This window comes from the organism of the source record quoted next, unplaced genomic scaffold (genome assembly GCF_019419815.1).
Source record: "Pyrus x bretschneideri cultivar Hongxiangsu unplaced genomic scaffold, Pyrus_bretschneideri_v1 Contig68, whole genome shotgun sequence".
Classification (NCBI taxonomy): Eukaryota; Viridiplantae; Streptophyta; class Magnoliopsida; order Rosales; family Rosaceae; genus Pyrus; species Pyrus x bretschneideri.
In genome coordinates, this window is record NW_025999807.1 from 753,018 (window position 1) to 770,224 (window position 17,207).

The window sequence follows — 17,207 nt, forward strand, 5'->3', positions numbered from 1 at the left end:
TCTAGGAATCCTAGCGCAAGCTATCATCCACCTAGTTATACCAGGGCAGCCCGACTCATCCACGTTTGGATATTCAGAGTGTAAAGTTTATCCTCCCGCGTTGGAAAGCAAACTCATGTAGCTGTCAGGGAATTGGTTTAGCCTCTCACACTAGAAAGCAATTAGTTTATCCTCTTGCACTAGAGAGCAGACCCAGATGGGTGTCGGGAGATTGGTTTACCCTCTCGCACTAGAGAGCATGGTTGGTCCTCAGGGGGGAAGGCACAATTCTTGCGATAAATCCCTAAGAAATGCGTGGTATTCTTTTGAAGTGCAAGAGTGATCAATTGTTGTAAGCATGTAGCCGAGCCAAGTTGTAAATTACTTCTGAATTTCTCATTGAAAAACGAGTGAAACGAACGAAACCTTAGCTGTAAGGTAGAGACCGCATAATAACTGGATTGTCCTCGGCTTGCGAGGTGGTTTCCGTCGAGCTACTTGAGTCTTCAGACTCTGATGTAATGGAAGGTCACGCATGGTACTTCCTTAGGTTGTAGGTGTTCCATATTTTTGGGGTCTTCTCTACGGGCAGTGATGAAGGATTTTCTTAGGACTAGATCTCCAAGCTAGAACTGTCGGATCTTAGCCCTTTTGTTGTAGCTGGAAATGAGCTACTGCTGGTAGGCTACATTGCCGTGATAACCTTCTCGCGTTTCTCTTCTGCCAAATCTAAGTTTATGGCCATCTCTTTTATGTTCTGCTTGATGGTTAGCAGTAGAGTGCTGATACTTGGCATGCTGATATTGGGATGAATGATTGTTTCTAAACCAAATGCCAAGGTGAAAGGAATCTCATTAGTTGCTCATCGTTTAGTTGTATGATACACTTATAGACATCTAGCCATTTTTCCTTCTTGTCGGAGAAGGATTTCTTAAGGCATTCGAGAATCGTCTTGATGGATGCTTCAGCCTGCCCATTGCCCTGGGGATACTTCAGCGTGGACATACGATGCTTGATGCCATATTTCTAGAAGAACTTAGCCAAATCTTTGCCTACAAATTGCGAGCAGTTATCTGTGACGATGGATTAAAGGATGCCAAATCGGTAAATGATGTTCCTCCATATAAATCGCTCTATATCCGTCTAAGTTGTGGTTGTCATCGGTTCTGCTTCCACCTACTTGGTGAAGTTGTCAGTTGCCTCGATCATCATACCTTTACCCCTAGTCGCAGGCATCATTAGCCCTACCAAGTCAATTGCCCACTACATAAACAGCCAAGGACTCGTCTGCAGGTGTAGTTTGCTGGCAAGCAGTGCTGGTACCGGCTTGTAGCGTTGGCAGCAGTCGCACTTTTGTACTAACTCCTTAGCGTCTTAACGCATAGTAAGCTAATAGTAGCCTATGTTAAGAGCCTTCTATGCTAAGGATCGACCCAATGAGTGATTTCCGCAAACGCCTTTATGGATTAAGCTTAGAACCTTTAGGTCGTCAGGATACGCTAGGCATCAGAGATGTGGTCTAGTGTAGGATCCTTAGACGAGAATGTTGTTCCACATGAAGTAGTGTGTTGCCTTTATTAGGAGCTTTCTAGACTCCAATATTTCCATGGGGAGTGTGTCATTGACCAGGTAGTCTATAATGGAATCTTGCCACTTTGGAGTTGTACTAACCTTTGACACCTCAGTTGTTATCTCCGCCTAAATGCTTGGCTTCTCTAGACACTCCACTGGAATAGAGCATTTAAGTTGGTGGTCGAGGGCGAAGCCTAAGCCAACTAGTGCATCCGCGTGGACGTTGTCTGCCCGCGAAACTTGAGTGAGGGTGTAAGTTTGAAACGCCTCAAGTTACTTTCGTACCTTCTCTAGGTACTACGACATATTCAGATGTTTTTCCATGTACTCCCCAGTAGTCTGGCTAGTGATTAGTTAGGAATCAAAATGAATTGAAAGCTTTTTCACCTCCAAGTCTTTTGCCATTTGGAGGCCTGCTAGTAGGGCTTCGTAATCTGCTTCGTTGTTGGATGCTTCAAAGCATAGAGTGATTGCCTAATTGAGCATCGAACCGTTTGGGTGACAAAGATCACGCCTACTCCCTAGCCCTTGTAGTTGGATGCACCATCGACGTGCAAATGCTAGAAGTCTTCATCGGGTGAAGCAAGCGTGGCTAAGGCGTGCTCGGTTGCCTCCGAGACGTCGTTAGGTCGCTCTGTTGAGTCACCTAGGTTGGGCGTGAATGTGCGGTAAGGAACTGTGGGGTTGGGGCCAGGTTACACGCATTAGGAGATGCTCAACTGCCAGTAGTGAGCCACTCTAGAACTCAATTATGAAGCAAGGGTCAGCAGAAGGTGGTGCTCAACTGCTGATACATGTTGCTCATATGTAGAATCTTTTGGGGCGACGAGGATAAAACTTGATTTCGAGTGTGTCTTTCTAGTGTCCGTCTGCCCTTGGCATGCCTTTATCATTGCGGGTCTAGATTGAGCAAAATAGTGCGTCATGAGGATGACTGCTTGTGTTTGAAGGTATAACTTGAGTTTCCGGGTTGCAACAACTGTCGCCAAAGTTAGCTTTTGAATTTCTAGTAGATGGTTTCGGCATCGAGAAGAGTTTTTGAACTATGGAATATAGGTTGTCAGGCCCCCAGCTCTTCTCGTATGAGGGTAAAGCTTATTGCTGCTTCATATACCGTTAAGCATGTAAATAAGTCCTATATTGTTTTCGGTTTAGATAGTAAGGAGATGATGTCAGGTACTTCTTCAAGTCCTTGAATGTGCATCGGCAAGCCTTGTCCTAAAGTGCATACTTCTTTACCATAACGAAAGAGTCTGCCAGAGTTAGATCTTTTTTCATGATCAATTTTCCGAACAACGGGTGGTCTGTTGGAAGTCATTTTTTGAAAACTGCTCTAGCTATCGAGTCGTTGCATCCAACTATCTTTGCCTTCTCTGTTTCGAACCTCTTAACATTGTTGCGAAACAACTCCTTTAGGTTCTTCTTGACGTTGAACAAGTGGTCGAACTTCTTCTTGATCGAGCACTAAGATGAATATTCTTTGGTGAAAACCAAAGAAAGTTTGTTGAAACTCCGGATGAATTGTGGTGATAGGGTGTAGAATCAATGTTTACGCCTCGCCTTGTAGAGCGGTGACGAATATCTTGCACATGAGATCATCATTGTTATAGAGGATCATTGCACTTCAGTGATGTTTTAGGGGCCTCTCCGGTTGTCCATCTCATTTGAAGGATATGAAATATGGCATGTTAAATTTGCATGGAGACTCTGCCTGCTTAATCTAGTTCGTGAGGGGTGACCCGCTTATGTTGGTCATGTCCCATCGTAATGCCTCGTCGGTGACCTTATTGCATTGGAGATCGTGCAATCACTCGGTCAAGAGCCTCTTTACTTCTTCTTGAATTTGCCTTTGTTAGGGTAGTAGAGCTCTCAGCTGCCCTTAATTGTGACCTGCAGGTCTAGGTTGCTCTTCCATATGTTTGGCTCATCTATGCCGCAACTGCGGTGCATGTGGTACGTTCCCAGAAGGTGAGCAAGTTCTACGCAGGTTATCGGTTGAACTTGAGCTGGATTGAGTAACTGATTCTTTCCGCTCGTCGTGCTACCTACTCCAATGTGAGGTTGAGGTTGCTCCTTGCGGGCCTAGCCACGAATGAACACTTCGCCTAGAAGGTTGCTCATGTTGATTATCAGAGTGTGACCCCAACCGTGAGTGTATGTTCGTCCGTGGGCCTAACTGAGAGTGCACGCTCATCCACGCACTAAGATGAGAATATACGCTATCTCGGGGGCCAAGTCTGGAGTGTACACCGCCATAATGCTTGGCTTGTGACTGGTCAAGTGATTGTTTATCTGGACATTACTAGAGAGGTTCGTCATATGCCCTTGTCCTGTTTCCAAACACCTCGTCTGGGGCACATTACATCTCGGTGTGCTACAAGAGCTGATTCACTTAGGTCGTCTGCTGTGTGAGGGCGCCTGTCAACTCTATGACTTCTCGGGACAATTGTTGTTCGCCATTTGGGTTAGAAGAGCTTGGACGGTATGCGTCTCCTTGAGTAGCAGAAGTGTAATGGACTCCGGACGCGAGATTTGAGTTGGGAAATGTCAAATATGCGGAGAAATTAGGTGAAAATAACCCCGGTTCAATCGTTAGTCCAGAAATCTAAAGCCGGGACGGTTGAACCGATTTTGGAATGATTTGGATCACTTGGAAATCCTTGGGAGTGGACTGGATCTCGGATCGAGTTACCGAAGCAAGTCGGATCAACGGAGCGGGTCAAGTCGTTGGCGTGGGCTGCCTCACGTATGGTGCGTATGGGCATTGGGCCTAGGCTCGGCTCGGGCTTACGCTGGGTCACAGCTTAGGCTAACTCACCTTGGGCTTGGGCCCATGTGGGCTAGAGTGACTCAGCTTGGCCTCAGAGCACACTGGGCTTGCGCTGGCCTTGGGCCCTCGAGGTCTAGGTTGTTCCAATTGCCGCAGATGCTTAAGCCAGTTGAATCTGGGCTGGCTGCCTTATGGTACAGGCTTGGGCCCACTGCAGCAAGGTAGCTTGCTCACCGTGGGTAGTGGCTCGCCGAGGGTCGCTACCGTGGTTGCTACCACGGTGGTGCCTTGTGGGGATGGTGCCGCTCCACTCGTCATTGCATTAAGCCTCATGAATTGTCGTGGTCCAAATCCTTGAATGTAGGAAGTTCCGTTCGTTGTGGTTTTTGAATTTCTAGTCATTGTACTTTTCTTTTACGTTTTATCAAAGAATTTTTATAAAAAATTCTAAGAATAAGAATGTATGAAAAATCTATAAATGAACAAGAAATGAGAAACTTTGAAATGTGAGAGTCTTCTTCGAGCATGTGAATCAAGACTCTCAATGAAAGCACCAATTTGAGGATGCAAATTTTCGCCTTCTTCTTCTTGGATGAAAATGCACCTGCAAAACAATTAACACCTAAGATCAAGGTCAAGAGCCTCACGCGCCCACAATGAATGGCGGGGGGGACTTTGGCCAAAAAATCTCCAATGCCAAAGTTAGAATTTGAGGGATAAGTGTATAAAGAAATTTAGAGAATTTTATAAGAGAATTGGATTTAGGTTTTTGGAGAAATGAAGGGCTATAATAGGAGTGTGGCTGATCCCTATTTCCCTATTTGGGGAAATGGGGATCGGCCACTTATGGTGGTAATTTAACTCTAATTGCAAGATATTATGTTACATAATATCTTGCAATTAATTAGGCAATTAATCAATTAATTTTGGCAATTATTCTCAATCTGAAAAGAATAATTGGGAGTTACCTTCTGGGTAAAGATTTGATGAGAAGTGATGAAAGGGTTTAAAAGAATACCATTTTGATCACCTTTGAACTCGATTGAGCCGTTATAGTCCATTGCATATGCGTGGGAGTCCCATTGTGCCTTAAGGGTAATTTTATCTTTTTTACCCAAAAGTTCATGTGTCACCTCATATTTTTCTTGATTATTGTTTGCTCCACACTTATGTCATTAATGGTGTGTTTTGGGTTGTTTTGTTTTTTTTTGGGGGGGGGGGGGGGGGGGGGCCGCAGCGCCCCAGCCGGGGGGGGGTGGGGTGGGAAGGAAGATGACATCTTTTGAAGAAGCAATCTTTGTCGTCGATTTGGATAGATCCAGCATCGCCTCCCATTCAAGCTGAACCAATTTAATACAATACAGAATCAAGAAACTAATAAGAGGAGAGAGTTTTCTGAGAAAAAAGAGTTCTACAAAACCAAAGCTATATATTTTGGAGAAATGGAAAGCAGCACTCTGAATATTTTTTACTAATAATGAGCAACTTTCGTTTTCAAAAGGAGAAGATGTTTCTTCAATTTACTGCAATATATTGGGACCATGCATGAAGGTATTGTAAGAAAATGTAAAATGCAGTATTAAATATATATATATATATATATATATATATATATCTATACACACACACATGGAAAATGCTATACCAAAATGAAGTAAGCTACACTATGATTAGTTTGTTTTGTCAACCACCTCCTAATTTCAGATCTCATGGATGATAGTTGTTTAACAAATAAATAGTTAGTGTTTTAAAAAAAACGCATCTAGAGGCATGTTAGGCTGCTTTGCAAGTGGGCCGACCATGAAATCACCTATGCCCAACAGAAGTAGGTGAAAACTCACCTAAACATGGTCGAGGCACACCTGAGATGTTCCACTGGCGTCCTTTTTTCTTTTTTAAGTTGCAAAAAATCCAAAATTTTTTTAGTAGCATAAATTTGGAATTTTTTTTTTTTGAGTTGCAAAGGTGTGGCCATCGAAGAAGATGGAGAAGATGGGAGGGTTTTTTCTTCTTGGCCTTTTTTTTATGCTTTTTTTTTTCTCTTTTAAAATTTAAACTAACCCCAGTTTGTTGACGTTACCCCACTATCTTTCTTTCTATTCAATTTTTATTTTTAATAGTATTTTTTCCTCATATACAAGATAGACAGATAAACATCTTTTCTTCGATATTTTCATGACAATCTAGCAGGGAAAAAAAATAAATGTCTTTTTGTTTTTATTTCTCTTTTTTTAAATTACATATCACACCCAAATATTACTCAAAACTTTCATATACATACAATGTTCTAAAAAACGGCCTAGGCGCTGGACGTTGTCGCCCGTAGCGATTTGGGGTCAAACATTGGATGAAATCGGTAGGCTGCCTAAGCGGTGGTAGGCAAGCTAGGCGGCACGCTAGGGAGTGCTAGGCAGTGCGCCCAGACTTGATTCGACAAACCCAGATGCTACAAACCCAGACACTACAACCCTGACAAGATGCAAACCCAGAAGCAGAAGCTTTCGCAATTTTGTACACCTAGAAAGAGAATCCTAATCCTGATCTGGGATTGCCAAGAAGAATAGAGAGAGAAAAAAAATTGTAGAGACAAAAAAAAAGAAGGGTGATGGCCAACTCAACTTCCATCGCCTTTTGCTAGAGTGTTCTTTGTTTTGTTTTTATAGAACTAAAGTGTTCCTTGTAAATATCGAAGCATGGATGGCCTCTTTGGTTCTGTGCTAATTGAATTAGATACATTGTGGGCTGTGAGCTACAGTGGCTTCTGGGTTTCCTTTTACAATCTCTAGGGTTTATTTTATAAATTTGTACAAAATAATTTGTTGCATAATTAAATCCAATAACTTCCCTTGGAAGCTGGTTTCCCATAGGCATTGGAAAGTGAATATCCAAGCAATAAAGCCTTCCGAAACCCTTCAGATTACAAAACAATTTGTATTATGCACATTTTATTTTTTTTCTTTTCCAAATTTCTAATACGTTTAGGTGTAAATAAATACCTATTTATAGGATATATAATAAATTTTATTCAAATCTGCCTTGGCGCTAGGCCCCATGCCGCCGCCGGACCAGCGTCTATCATTTTTTAGAACCTTGTATACATATAAATAGTACTTAAGTCTCTAGATGTCTCGCTCTATTTGTTTGATTGTTGATTAAGTTGATTGCATGGTTAAACTTGTTTTTGATGTGAGTTAAACTTGTTTGTGACTTGTGCACTTTTGAGTGACCATGAATATTTGTTGTACAAAGTATTTTATTTTTCATATATTATATATAATTTATATTAAAAAATTTAAGTCTTGTGATGCTTTTGCCTAGACGGGGTCATCCATGAAATGCCTCAAGGCTTTTGTCTAGACAGAGCTATCCATGAAACACCTCACCCACTCCTACACCTTTTAAAACATTGAAACATATAAATAACACCTCCATACAACATAGGTGGTACAAATTCATAATTAAGGTCATGCGAACTCCACAATTTAACTTGAAGCATAAGAAATCTCTAATGTGATTTTCACTCTCTCACCGCGATATAGTGACCTTCGTTCTTGAGAATTGCATCGGAAGGCATATAGCTCATTGTGATATCAATTGAACTTTGGACCACTTTGGTGGCACGACTCTTGTCTAAACCTATATATCGGTGATTGAGATTTTCCATCTTTACATTCCGCCAATTCTTGCATAAGCTCTCCCCAATGTTCCGGGCCCTTCTCAGTCCCTTCCCTATAATCAAACTCTATTTCTTGGTCTGCACCAAAAACGTAAATTCAACATGAATGTAATAGGATGATCATTATAAGACGAGTGAAATGATTTCCGCACAATTTCTTCATCTGCACACAATTTTCTTTTGGCTTATTCAATTCGAAAGTTAGAAATAAACACAGGCGTGCAAGTGGAAAAAAGAAGCGTGCAGAAATCAGTTGACCAATGCAAGTCTATATGCTTGGCTTTACCGAGTGGTTTAGCTGTAATTGGTATTTGGTGCCAGTAGAAAAGAAAAAATGTCAAAGCAAAGAACTGAGATGGCTTTGCTTTGGTTGAAGCATCATTCACAACCAACAATCACTAACATCGATCATACAAAATGTTAAGAAAAAAGAAGACTCGGTTTGTATACCGGTTTAGACAGTGATGCGCTGTGAGCCTATGAATACTGAAATTTATACAGCGCAAGGAATGGTTAACCCCACTGTAAAAATTTACAGGATCTAGGTGTGGAAAGAAATCAAATCCCTTCAGTATACCTACCTTGGTTCATTGCTATAAATAGACATGCGAATTTTGCCAACATTGGAGGACACATTAGTTGGATACTCAACAGATTTTCTCTTTACAAGGACTTATCTGGACCATTAAAAATAGATTCCATGCTTAATAAAACCTTCCACACATCTCTTTGGTCACCTGCCATGGCCAAGTACCTTTTTTTTTCTTGTCATGTTACATTGGAACCACATTATTATTAATTCATTGTAAGGTTTAGCCCACTTCCCAATGATATTATTTGTTCAAAAAAATTGAAAAAAAAACATTATCCAAAAGCGGATTCTTATATATTCCCAATTATTTTCTTTAAGTCATTTTTTGTTAAAAAGATGAGACATAATATTCTTTAGATAATTTTTTTAATACAAGCCAGAGAGATGACATATATAATAAGAATAGGTGGTTTTGCTAATTGGTCCTTTGAAATTTAGGGCCATTATATGTTTCCCCCAAACTAACTTTTTCAAAAAATTTAAGATTTGAACTTTTCTTAAATTAGCCAATTACCCTTTATTTATCGAATTTTACACATTTCATCTAAAGTGTCACACGATCACATGTAAGGTAAATTTGACACTTCAGATGAGAAAATTGGTATTTCAACATGTATTTGGGTCAAAAACATTGATTCCAAAAGTCTCCCACTCCGCAAATACATAAATGATGTTAAAATTTGTTGTTTGTGCACAAATTGGTGTAGATAAGAAAAATTTACCCATTAAAGCGTTAGATTTATAAGTGTCCATCGCATGACACAATTAGATGAAAAATTAGATGGAATGTATAGAAATTTGACAATGAGGGGGTAAATTGGTTAATCAAAATAGTTCTCTAATCCCCAAACTTTCCAAAAAACAAAATTTGTCTGCAAGTTGATAGATTCCTTCAAAAATAATAAATAATAAATTAATAAACCCAAAATCAAGGGATACTTTTAAAAGAGATTTGATCAAAGTACGAAACTGGATAGATTATACATTGGATTAACATTTCGAGGTACTATATGTTCTTAATTGGGTGTCAAAATTTTCAAAAGCTTGCTCATTAAACCCTGAAAAAATGGTGGGTATGTAGCGTTACGTTTTTAAATCTCTTAACAGAACGGTGCGTGGGCCCTATGCAGTTAAAGTTGATCAAGGGTGTTCGGCTTTGCATGTTGGAGAAGAAAGGAATATGAACACAGCTTCTTTCTAACATAAATATTCAACAATGGACACCCCATTTGCTTGTCTTATTCTGAGAATCTGATGAACTGGGTGTGTACGATATGCATGCATGATATTGTACACGACTCGTATGTGGGGCAAACCAGCTAGCAATGTGAACGGCGTACATTAAATTAATAAATCGAGCAAAACTATTTGGAGACTGTTCTGCTAAATACGAGAGCATGTCACGTATGCATGAGTTGAGTTAGTGATGGCAAGTTCACATTATATTATTTAATTAACTCTTGTTTGGATTACTTCTGAAACGACACTAAAAATGATTTTAATTTTACCCGAGTGCTTCATATAGAGGTAATCCCAAACAATCCTTCCACATTTTATAACAAAAGTTCACACTCATTGTCATTGAATCAGTCGTTACGTCTATTTTTGGATAAGCTAAATCAAACTAGAAGCGTCTAGAAGCTATAACTCCATTGGAGATTTTAGATACATGCGAAATCAGGCAGCGACGTAAAGGTATATGGTGAGATTAGACCAAAAAGAAACAAAAATCTGACGAAAACAAATAAAAAGAAATCAAAGGGAGCATGATGTAGTAATGAAAGCATAAAACAGGGTAGGGCATAAATTTTAGGCTGAATAGATTAGGGCATTTGAAAACTAGTAAAAGCAGATAACACCATCCATGTATGTATCTTTGCTAATAATTATTTCTGATGCCAACTTATTCTTTTTCCTTTTAGTGGAGCCCTCATGTTGAAGAAGGAAGAACGGTGGAATATGACTCGGATATAATAGTGGTGTTGTGTGTTAATAAAATAAATAAACGTTCAAGTTTTTGTTTATATATTTTTATTTTATTAGTATGAAATATCACGTGATGGTATATCCATGTCAATATAGATGATCAATTTGTTCCCCCATCCGGAGGAGGCTCCATCCATTATTATTGGCTGCTGGTGATACTGCTCCGCATGTGTGCACTTTATAATGTAGGCCCTTTATTTAACTAATTCCTACGCGCCTTTTGAAACTGGGTTTGAATTAACCAATCGGATTCAAAACTGGTTGAGAGCTCCGGAAAGTGGTTAAAGGACCAGTGACTGTTGAAACAAAATGAAAAGCAAACTAAAGTAGTTTCCAAAAAAAGTAACGTATTTATACGGCTCAATTCATAGATTAGTTTTTCTACGGAACATAATTTACCCGTCCCAAGACAAAAGATAAGTGAACTTGGTTCAATAGTAGAGAGATTTTTTACTGTGTCTGGAACACGTATACATACATTATATGTCATTATACAAATAGAGAAACACTTGAATAAAAAATTTCCCTCCACTTATTCAGTAACATAAAGCGTACCGCTCAGTCTTCCAAACATATTGAAAAATTTCTCCACGTAGTACTTGGAAAGTGATTATGCTCATTTTCTCCCATCCATACTCCATTAATTTTTTTTTATTTTGTGTTCAATAATTAAAGAAATATCGTCACTTGGTATTACGGTCTAATGATATTCATCTTCACTTGTAAGTGAGAAGTCTTAGATTCAATTTTTATCATAAGAGAATTTGAACTACATTATTGCTCGCCTATTATAAGGCTTATCATGCCACTCCCGCCCCTTTAGTAAAAATAATATCGTTTGTTAAAAAAAAAAATATTGATAAACAAAAATAAATGGAAGTGCATAAATTAATTCTTGTAGTACTTAATATCATTAATGTAGGACGAGATTCGGGCTATTTTGGTTGTGGTAAAATTAAAACAGGGAAACAATGTTTAGTTAAGAAAAGTGAGTACAGAATTGGCCACTCTCGGATTTAAAGGATATTTGTTGCTTACATTTTTTAAAGGTTAATGTTCTGAATTTTTGGGGTTGCATAAACGAATGAAGAGTCAATTTTGACCAACTTCTTCTCTATCAGTCTCAAACCTTAATTTTCAAAAGCTTAGACCATCTCCAATCGGACCGGCTATGGAATCATAAGCCAAAGGATATCTCTTTTTGACACAGAACTCATTTCAAATGGAGGTCTGGGCCAAAAAGTCTTGAGACCCACGTGCCAAAATCCAGCCATAGGACCAGTGGGCTAACCATCTTTAGCCAGCCAGCTCTTTCAGTTGGACCCAGCTAGATTTTTTTTTTTTTTTTAAGACAAAATTAAAAATTAAAAAATTCTCATTTTTTCCTATGCATACCCAACACATTTCTACACCATTAATTTCTCACATCATTTTCACTCTTCCATACTATCTTTGTGACGACCGGTCCCTAATTTTATGTTTTTACAAATTTTAAAAGCGTGATTTTACGAAAATGGTCTTAGAGACGAGGGTATTGACTTTCGTGCACCAACGTATAGTGAGACGTACGAAATATTTCTATAGTGCATTCCTGAAGTTCTTGATAAAATTTTTGTATATATATTACTATTTTATATATTTGCATGAAAAGATATTATTATTATTATTATTATTATTATTATTATTATTATTTTGTGGATGATGAGATTATAGAAAGAAAAAAAATAGAGAACCGGCAGGGGAAGAAGAAGGGCAGAACTACCCAACCGGCGAGAGAGAGAGAGGTTAGCTGAATCAGGAGAGGAGAGAGGAAGGGCTAGCCAATCAGAAAGCAAGAAAGGAGGGAAAGGAAAAGGGGAAGAAACGGGGGAAAGAAGCAAACGGGTTCCCCAACCTGCGTGACCCGTGCACCCATCTCTCCATATTTTCCGTTGGTTTTCCACCGGATTTCCTACGAATTGGATCAAGGCACACTCCCAATAATTACCTAGTCCTTTCCTCTTCCATTTCCACCCAAATTTGGAAGGGTTTTTATCGTAATTTGGTGAAAAACACATGTAGGTGCCGCGGGCAACCATGTTCTAAATCCATCAATTGTGAAACCATTTCTTTCAATTACCACCACTAGAACACTCCCCTAGAACCCAGGAACAAAGCCCAAGCAGTGGTGAAGACATTGGAACACCGAGGATGTCGAATTGAAGAACACCCATTCTAGGGTTTCTGACGGATTTGAGTGAAATTGGAGCTCTTCACGGCCAAATTGCCCTTGGTCACATGCGACGTTGGTTCGTGATGTCTTGATATTCGTGCTAGGGAGTCGTAGCGGTGGGTCTTTTCCTTTCTACTCTATATAGATACATGATTGATAATTCCACAAACATTTTTAAGTTGATTTATGCATATTACGTACATATAATTACTGTGAATGTTTAGAAGTACATGCGTGAACTACGAATGGCTTAATCCCTGTTTAGGGTACGTAGGTAGTCTAGCGAGACGTTAGATGTAGCCATACAAGAAATGAGATTAAATAATTGAGACAATAGCCTTGTTTGGGGAATTAAGCAATGTGAGGGGCATTGGTATAAAATGCGAGATTTAACCTTATGTGTTGGTGGTTAAATGTTGGTTATAAATCAATGTGTGAAGAATCAAGAAATTAAGGTAAGGAAACATAAGTAATGATAGTTAATTAAACTAGTGTCCAGTTGGGCTTATCACCGATGATTATCCCCGAAAATAAATAGTTCGAGAGTAGGGCGTTACAGCTTATGCATTTTATGCCATATTATGTATATAATTGAAATGCTATGACATGGTTGAGTATTAGATTGCATCATGGTATATCCATATGTATATTACCTGCACATAATTATTGTGAATGCTTTGAAGTGCAAAGGTGAACGCAGGACACCCACGTAAGTTCAAGTGAGTTTATGGTATTGGTTGAATTGATGGAGTTATGGCATGACTACATTTATGTGTTAGGCAACTCTGACATTGTCGTACAGGTTGCAATGTTAGGCAACTCCGACACTGTCATACAGGTTGCCCATAAGTTGTACATGTTATATTGAGATGCATTGAGAGCTCATAAACCTGCACCCTAGTGTTAGTGCTCCCACTTGTGGCCAAGGCACAGTCCTTCATGTGATGTTCACCTCCCGCATCTTATGCTCACCTTAGACTCAAGTTAGGTGCACAAGCCTGTTGTACATACCACTATAGGTGGTTTCGACTCGTAGGTGATCCGTGATTATTTGCACAGTCTTCACGTGATCGTAGCACTTGAGCATACTTATTTACACCCAGTCATGTTGTATAGACCATTAGAGGTGGTTCCAACTCATGTGCACGGATGTTTGATGAGCTATAGATTAAGTCATATAGGTCACTATAGGTGACTCCTACTTATGCACTATCACTGATTGATGAGATATTGATGAGTCGTACAGGTCACTATAGGTGACTCTGACTTATGTGATAGCACTGATTTATGAGATATAGATAAGTCGTACAGGTCACTATAGGTGACTCCGACTTATGTGCTAGCACTGATTGATGAGATATGGATAAGTTGTACAGGTCACTATAGGTGACTCTGACTTATGCGCTAGCACTGATTGATGAGATATTGATGAGTCATACAGGTCATTATAGGTGACTTCGACTTATATGCTAGCACTAATTGATGAAATGTGGATAATTCGTATAGGTCACTATAGGTGACTCCAACTTACACACTAGCACTGATTGATGAGTCGTATAGGTCACTATAGGTGACTCCAACTTATGTGAAAACATTGATTGATGAGATATGGATAAGTCGTACAGGTCACTATAGGTGACTCCGACTTATGTGCTAGCACTGATTGATGAGATATGGATAAGTCGTACAGGTCAGGTCACTATAGGTGACTCCGACTTATGTGATAGCACTGATTGATGAGATATGGATGAGTCGTACAAGTCACTATAGGTGACTCCGACTTATGTGCTAGCATTGATTGAGAAGATATAAGTGCAGTCGTACAGGTCACCATAGGTGACTTTGACTTGCAGGCTAGTATGGGTTATTAAGCACATGATTATTTATATTGCTAATGAGATGTTGTGTAGTGGTATACTTTTGGATTTACTGTTAGTATACATTTGATTACATACTTATACATAGCATAATTTTCTGGAACTATACAGGTTTTACAATAAGTGTTTACTATCTTTGATAATTGAAATGATTCTGAAAATCTTTGTTTTGCCCACTCACACTTTCTATTTTGCACCCCTCCAGGTTCTAGTAGCAAAGTTCCGTATCGACGAGGATTTGTGGCACTCCCTAGTTCAGGTGGCTGTTTATGATGATATAATTATTGTCTTACCACGTGTGAAATGAGTCCATACCACTAATCGCGCACTCATGTATATAGGTACTTTTAGGTTTAAATTTATTCACATTGTACACATTATCACACTTTATGGCTTCGTCATCTTCCAGGTGTCGACCAGCACAGCTCGATTCGGAGCCCTAGTGGACATTCCAGGTCGAGGAGTGTCAATCTTACCTCATTTTATTTCAATTTTTAACATTCTATTCATCTCAAACACTCTTTTCATACACACCTTTTCCAATAATCTTTCCTATAATTTTTTTTCAATAATTTTTAAATGGCCACATCTTCAAATGACACTCAAAATATATCCGGAGGCATATTCATTTAGTGACAAGTGGCAATCAAAATATGTCTAAAAATCTTATTTTAATATAATAATTTAATTCAATTAACCAATCAAATTAAAGAACATACTTAAAATAATAAATTATTGAGGGAGCTAAAAAATAGTCATCTTCAATTGGAGATGGTATATAAATTTGGGGCCTAATGTTGATTAAAAAATAATTTTTTGGAGAGCTATAATTTGAACCGGGGGCGCGGGGCCCCGGGGATGGGGTGGTTTGGGGGGGGGGGGGAGGGAGGGGAGAGGGGGGTGGGGGCGTGTAAACATTCCCTTTGATTGGATATAACCTTAGATGCTCAGTTTCTGTCTTAGTGTCTTGAGTCTGTTTTGCCAAAATCATATATCGCGCGTGCTTATAATAGTTTAGGGAATTTCCCGAATTAAATTATTTCTTTTGTTTTTCTTTTGAAATTAGGATCTGTTAAGATCATATAGATAACTTTTAGGATTGTACTTGAGTATTCTTATTATAAATCAATATTAAACTTTGAGGTTTTTTTTTTTTTTTTTTTTTTTTTTTTTTTCAATTTTTGGTGAATTCTTACTAATGGATCTAGCTCAAAGTTATCGTTCGATTTCCCTATTCAATTTATCAAGTTGCGTCAATCTTTCTAATTACGGTGTATTAGAACTAGAGTTTCCAATTAGAATCAATATCAATAATAGATGAAGATAAACTCACATAAATAATGTTGTTATATTATATTATTGACACATAATGTCATAATTTAGATATAATATAAAAAAATTTCTCCTCAAAAGAATAGGGAGAGCTGCAAGCAGATAAGGTGTTTATAATGAAAGAGGATTCTCTCCTCTCTTAATTTTTCTCTCCTTTCTTCTCTTCTTATTTGAACGGTTACTATTAAGCTACGTCAGCATCTATATTAATTTTTTTGTAAAGAAAATAAGACAAAAATAAAATGTAAAAGAAGAGGAGGAAAGAAAATGAAAATAGAAGGAGAAAGAATTATACATGAACGTGGTGAAAGCTGACACCGTACGAGTTGAAGACTGAACCTGGGCAGTGCAGAGCCTTAACTGTGGTTTGAGTGGTTTGAGTGGTTTGAGTAAGGTCCAAAAAGTCAAAAAGCCTCGGGCACCACGAGATTCCAACTTCTTTACCTACCTACCCTTCCAACTAATGGTCCAATTAGCTAGTGCCATGTAAGCAATCATTAGACTAAACTAAACTCTACCTAATCTAGTATATCTAACGGTTTGACAAATTGACATTGTAAAACATGTTGTATGTGGAGCGCAATTTTACTCATCATGGTTAATCATTATCCATATACAAGACTTTTTGGCACCTGGTTGAGTTGTGAGCTGGATGACAAGTAGGAAGCTTTTTTGTTTTTTTCCTTTCTTTTTTTGTTTTTTTTGTTTTGTTTTTTTTGTTTTTTTTTGTTTTTTTGTTTTTCTTTTTTTTTTACAAAAGGAAGAAACCAATGGCAAGCCACGGTTTTTTACCATTTTCGGGCTCGGAGAGGTTATGAAGAATTTCATCTTGCACGTGACCACAATCAAGCATACTCACCAGCTTGAAGCATCGAACACGGGACCTCCCATATTTTTTTGTTAGAGAGCCGAAGTCTGCGCTCTTACCAATGGGTCACTTTCTGTTTTGGAGTCCAAAGGTTTTGTTTACAAGTGGGAAGTATTCTTTTTTCTATTGGGGTCCAAAGGTTTTGTCTTCCAAGGCCTAAATTTGCTCAATCTCTTCATAATATTCTAAAGAGAGTTTTAACGAAAAACCTGCAGTACTATTCATTTTAATGAAAAGCCACATTTTTACACTAAAAAGGGTAATGTTATTCACACGCTTATTTTTATTTTTCACATAATTTTTCAATTTCCATCTGTTGAATTAAATGAATTGAAAAAAATCA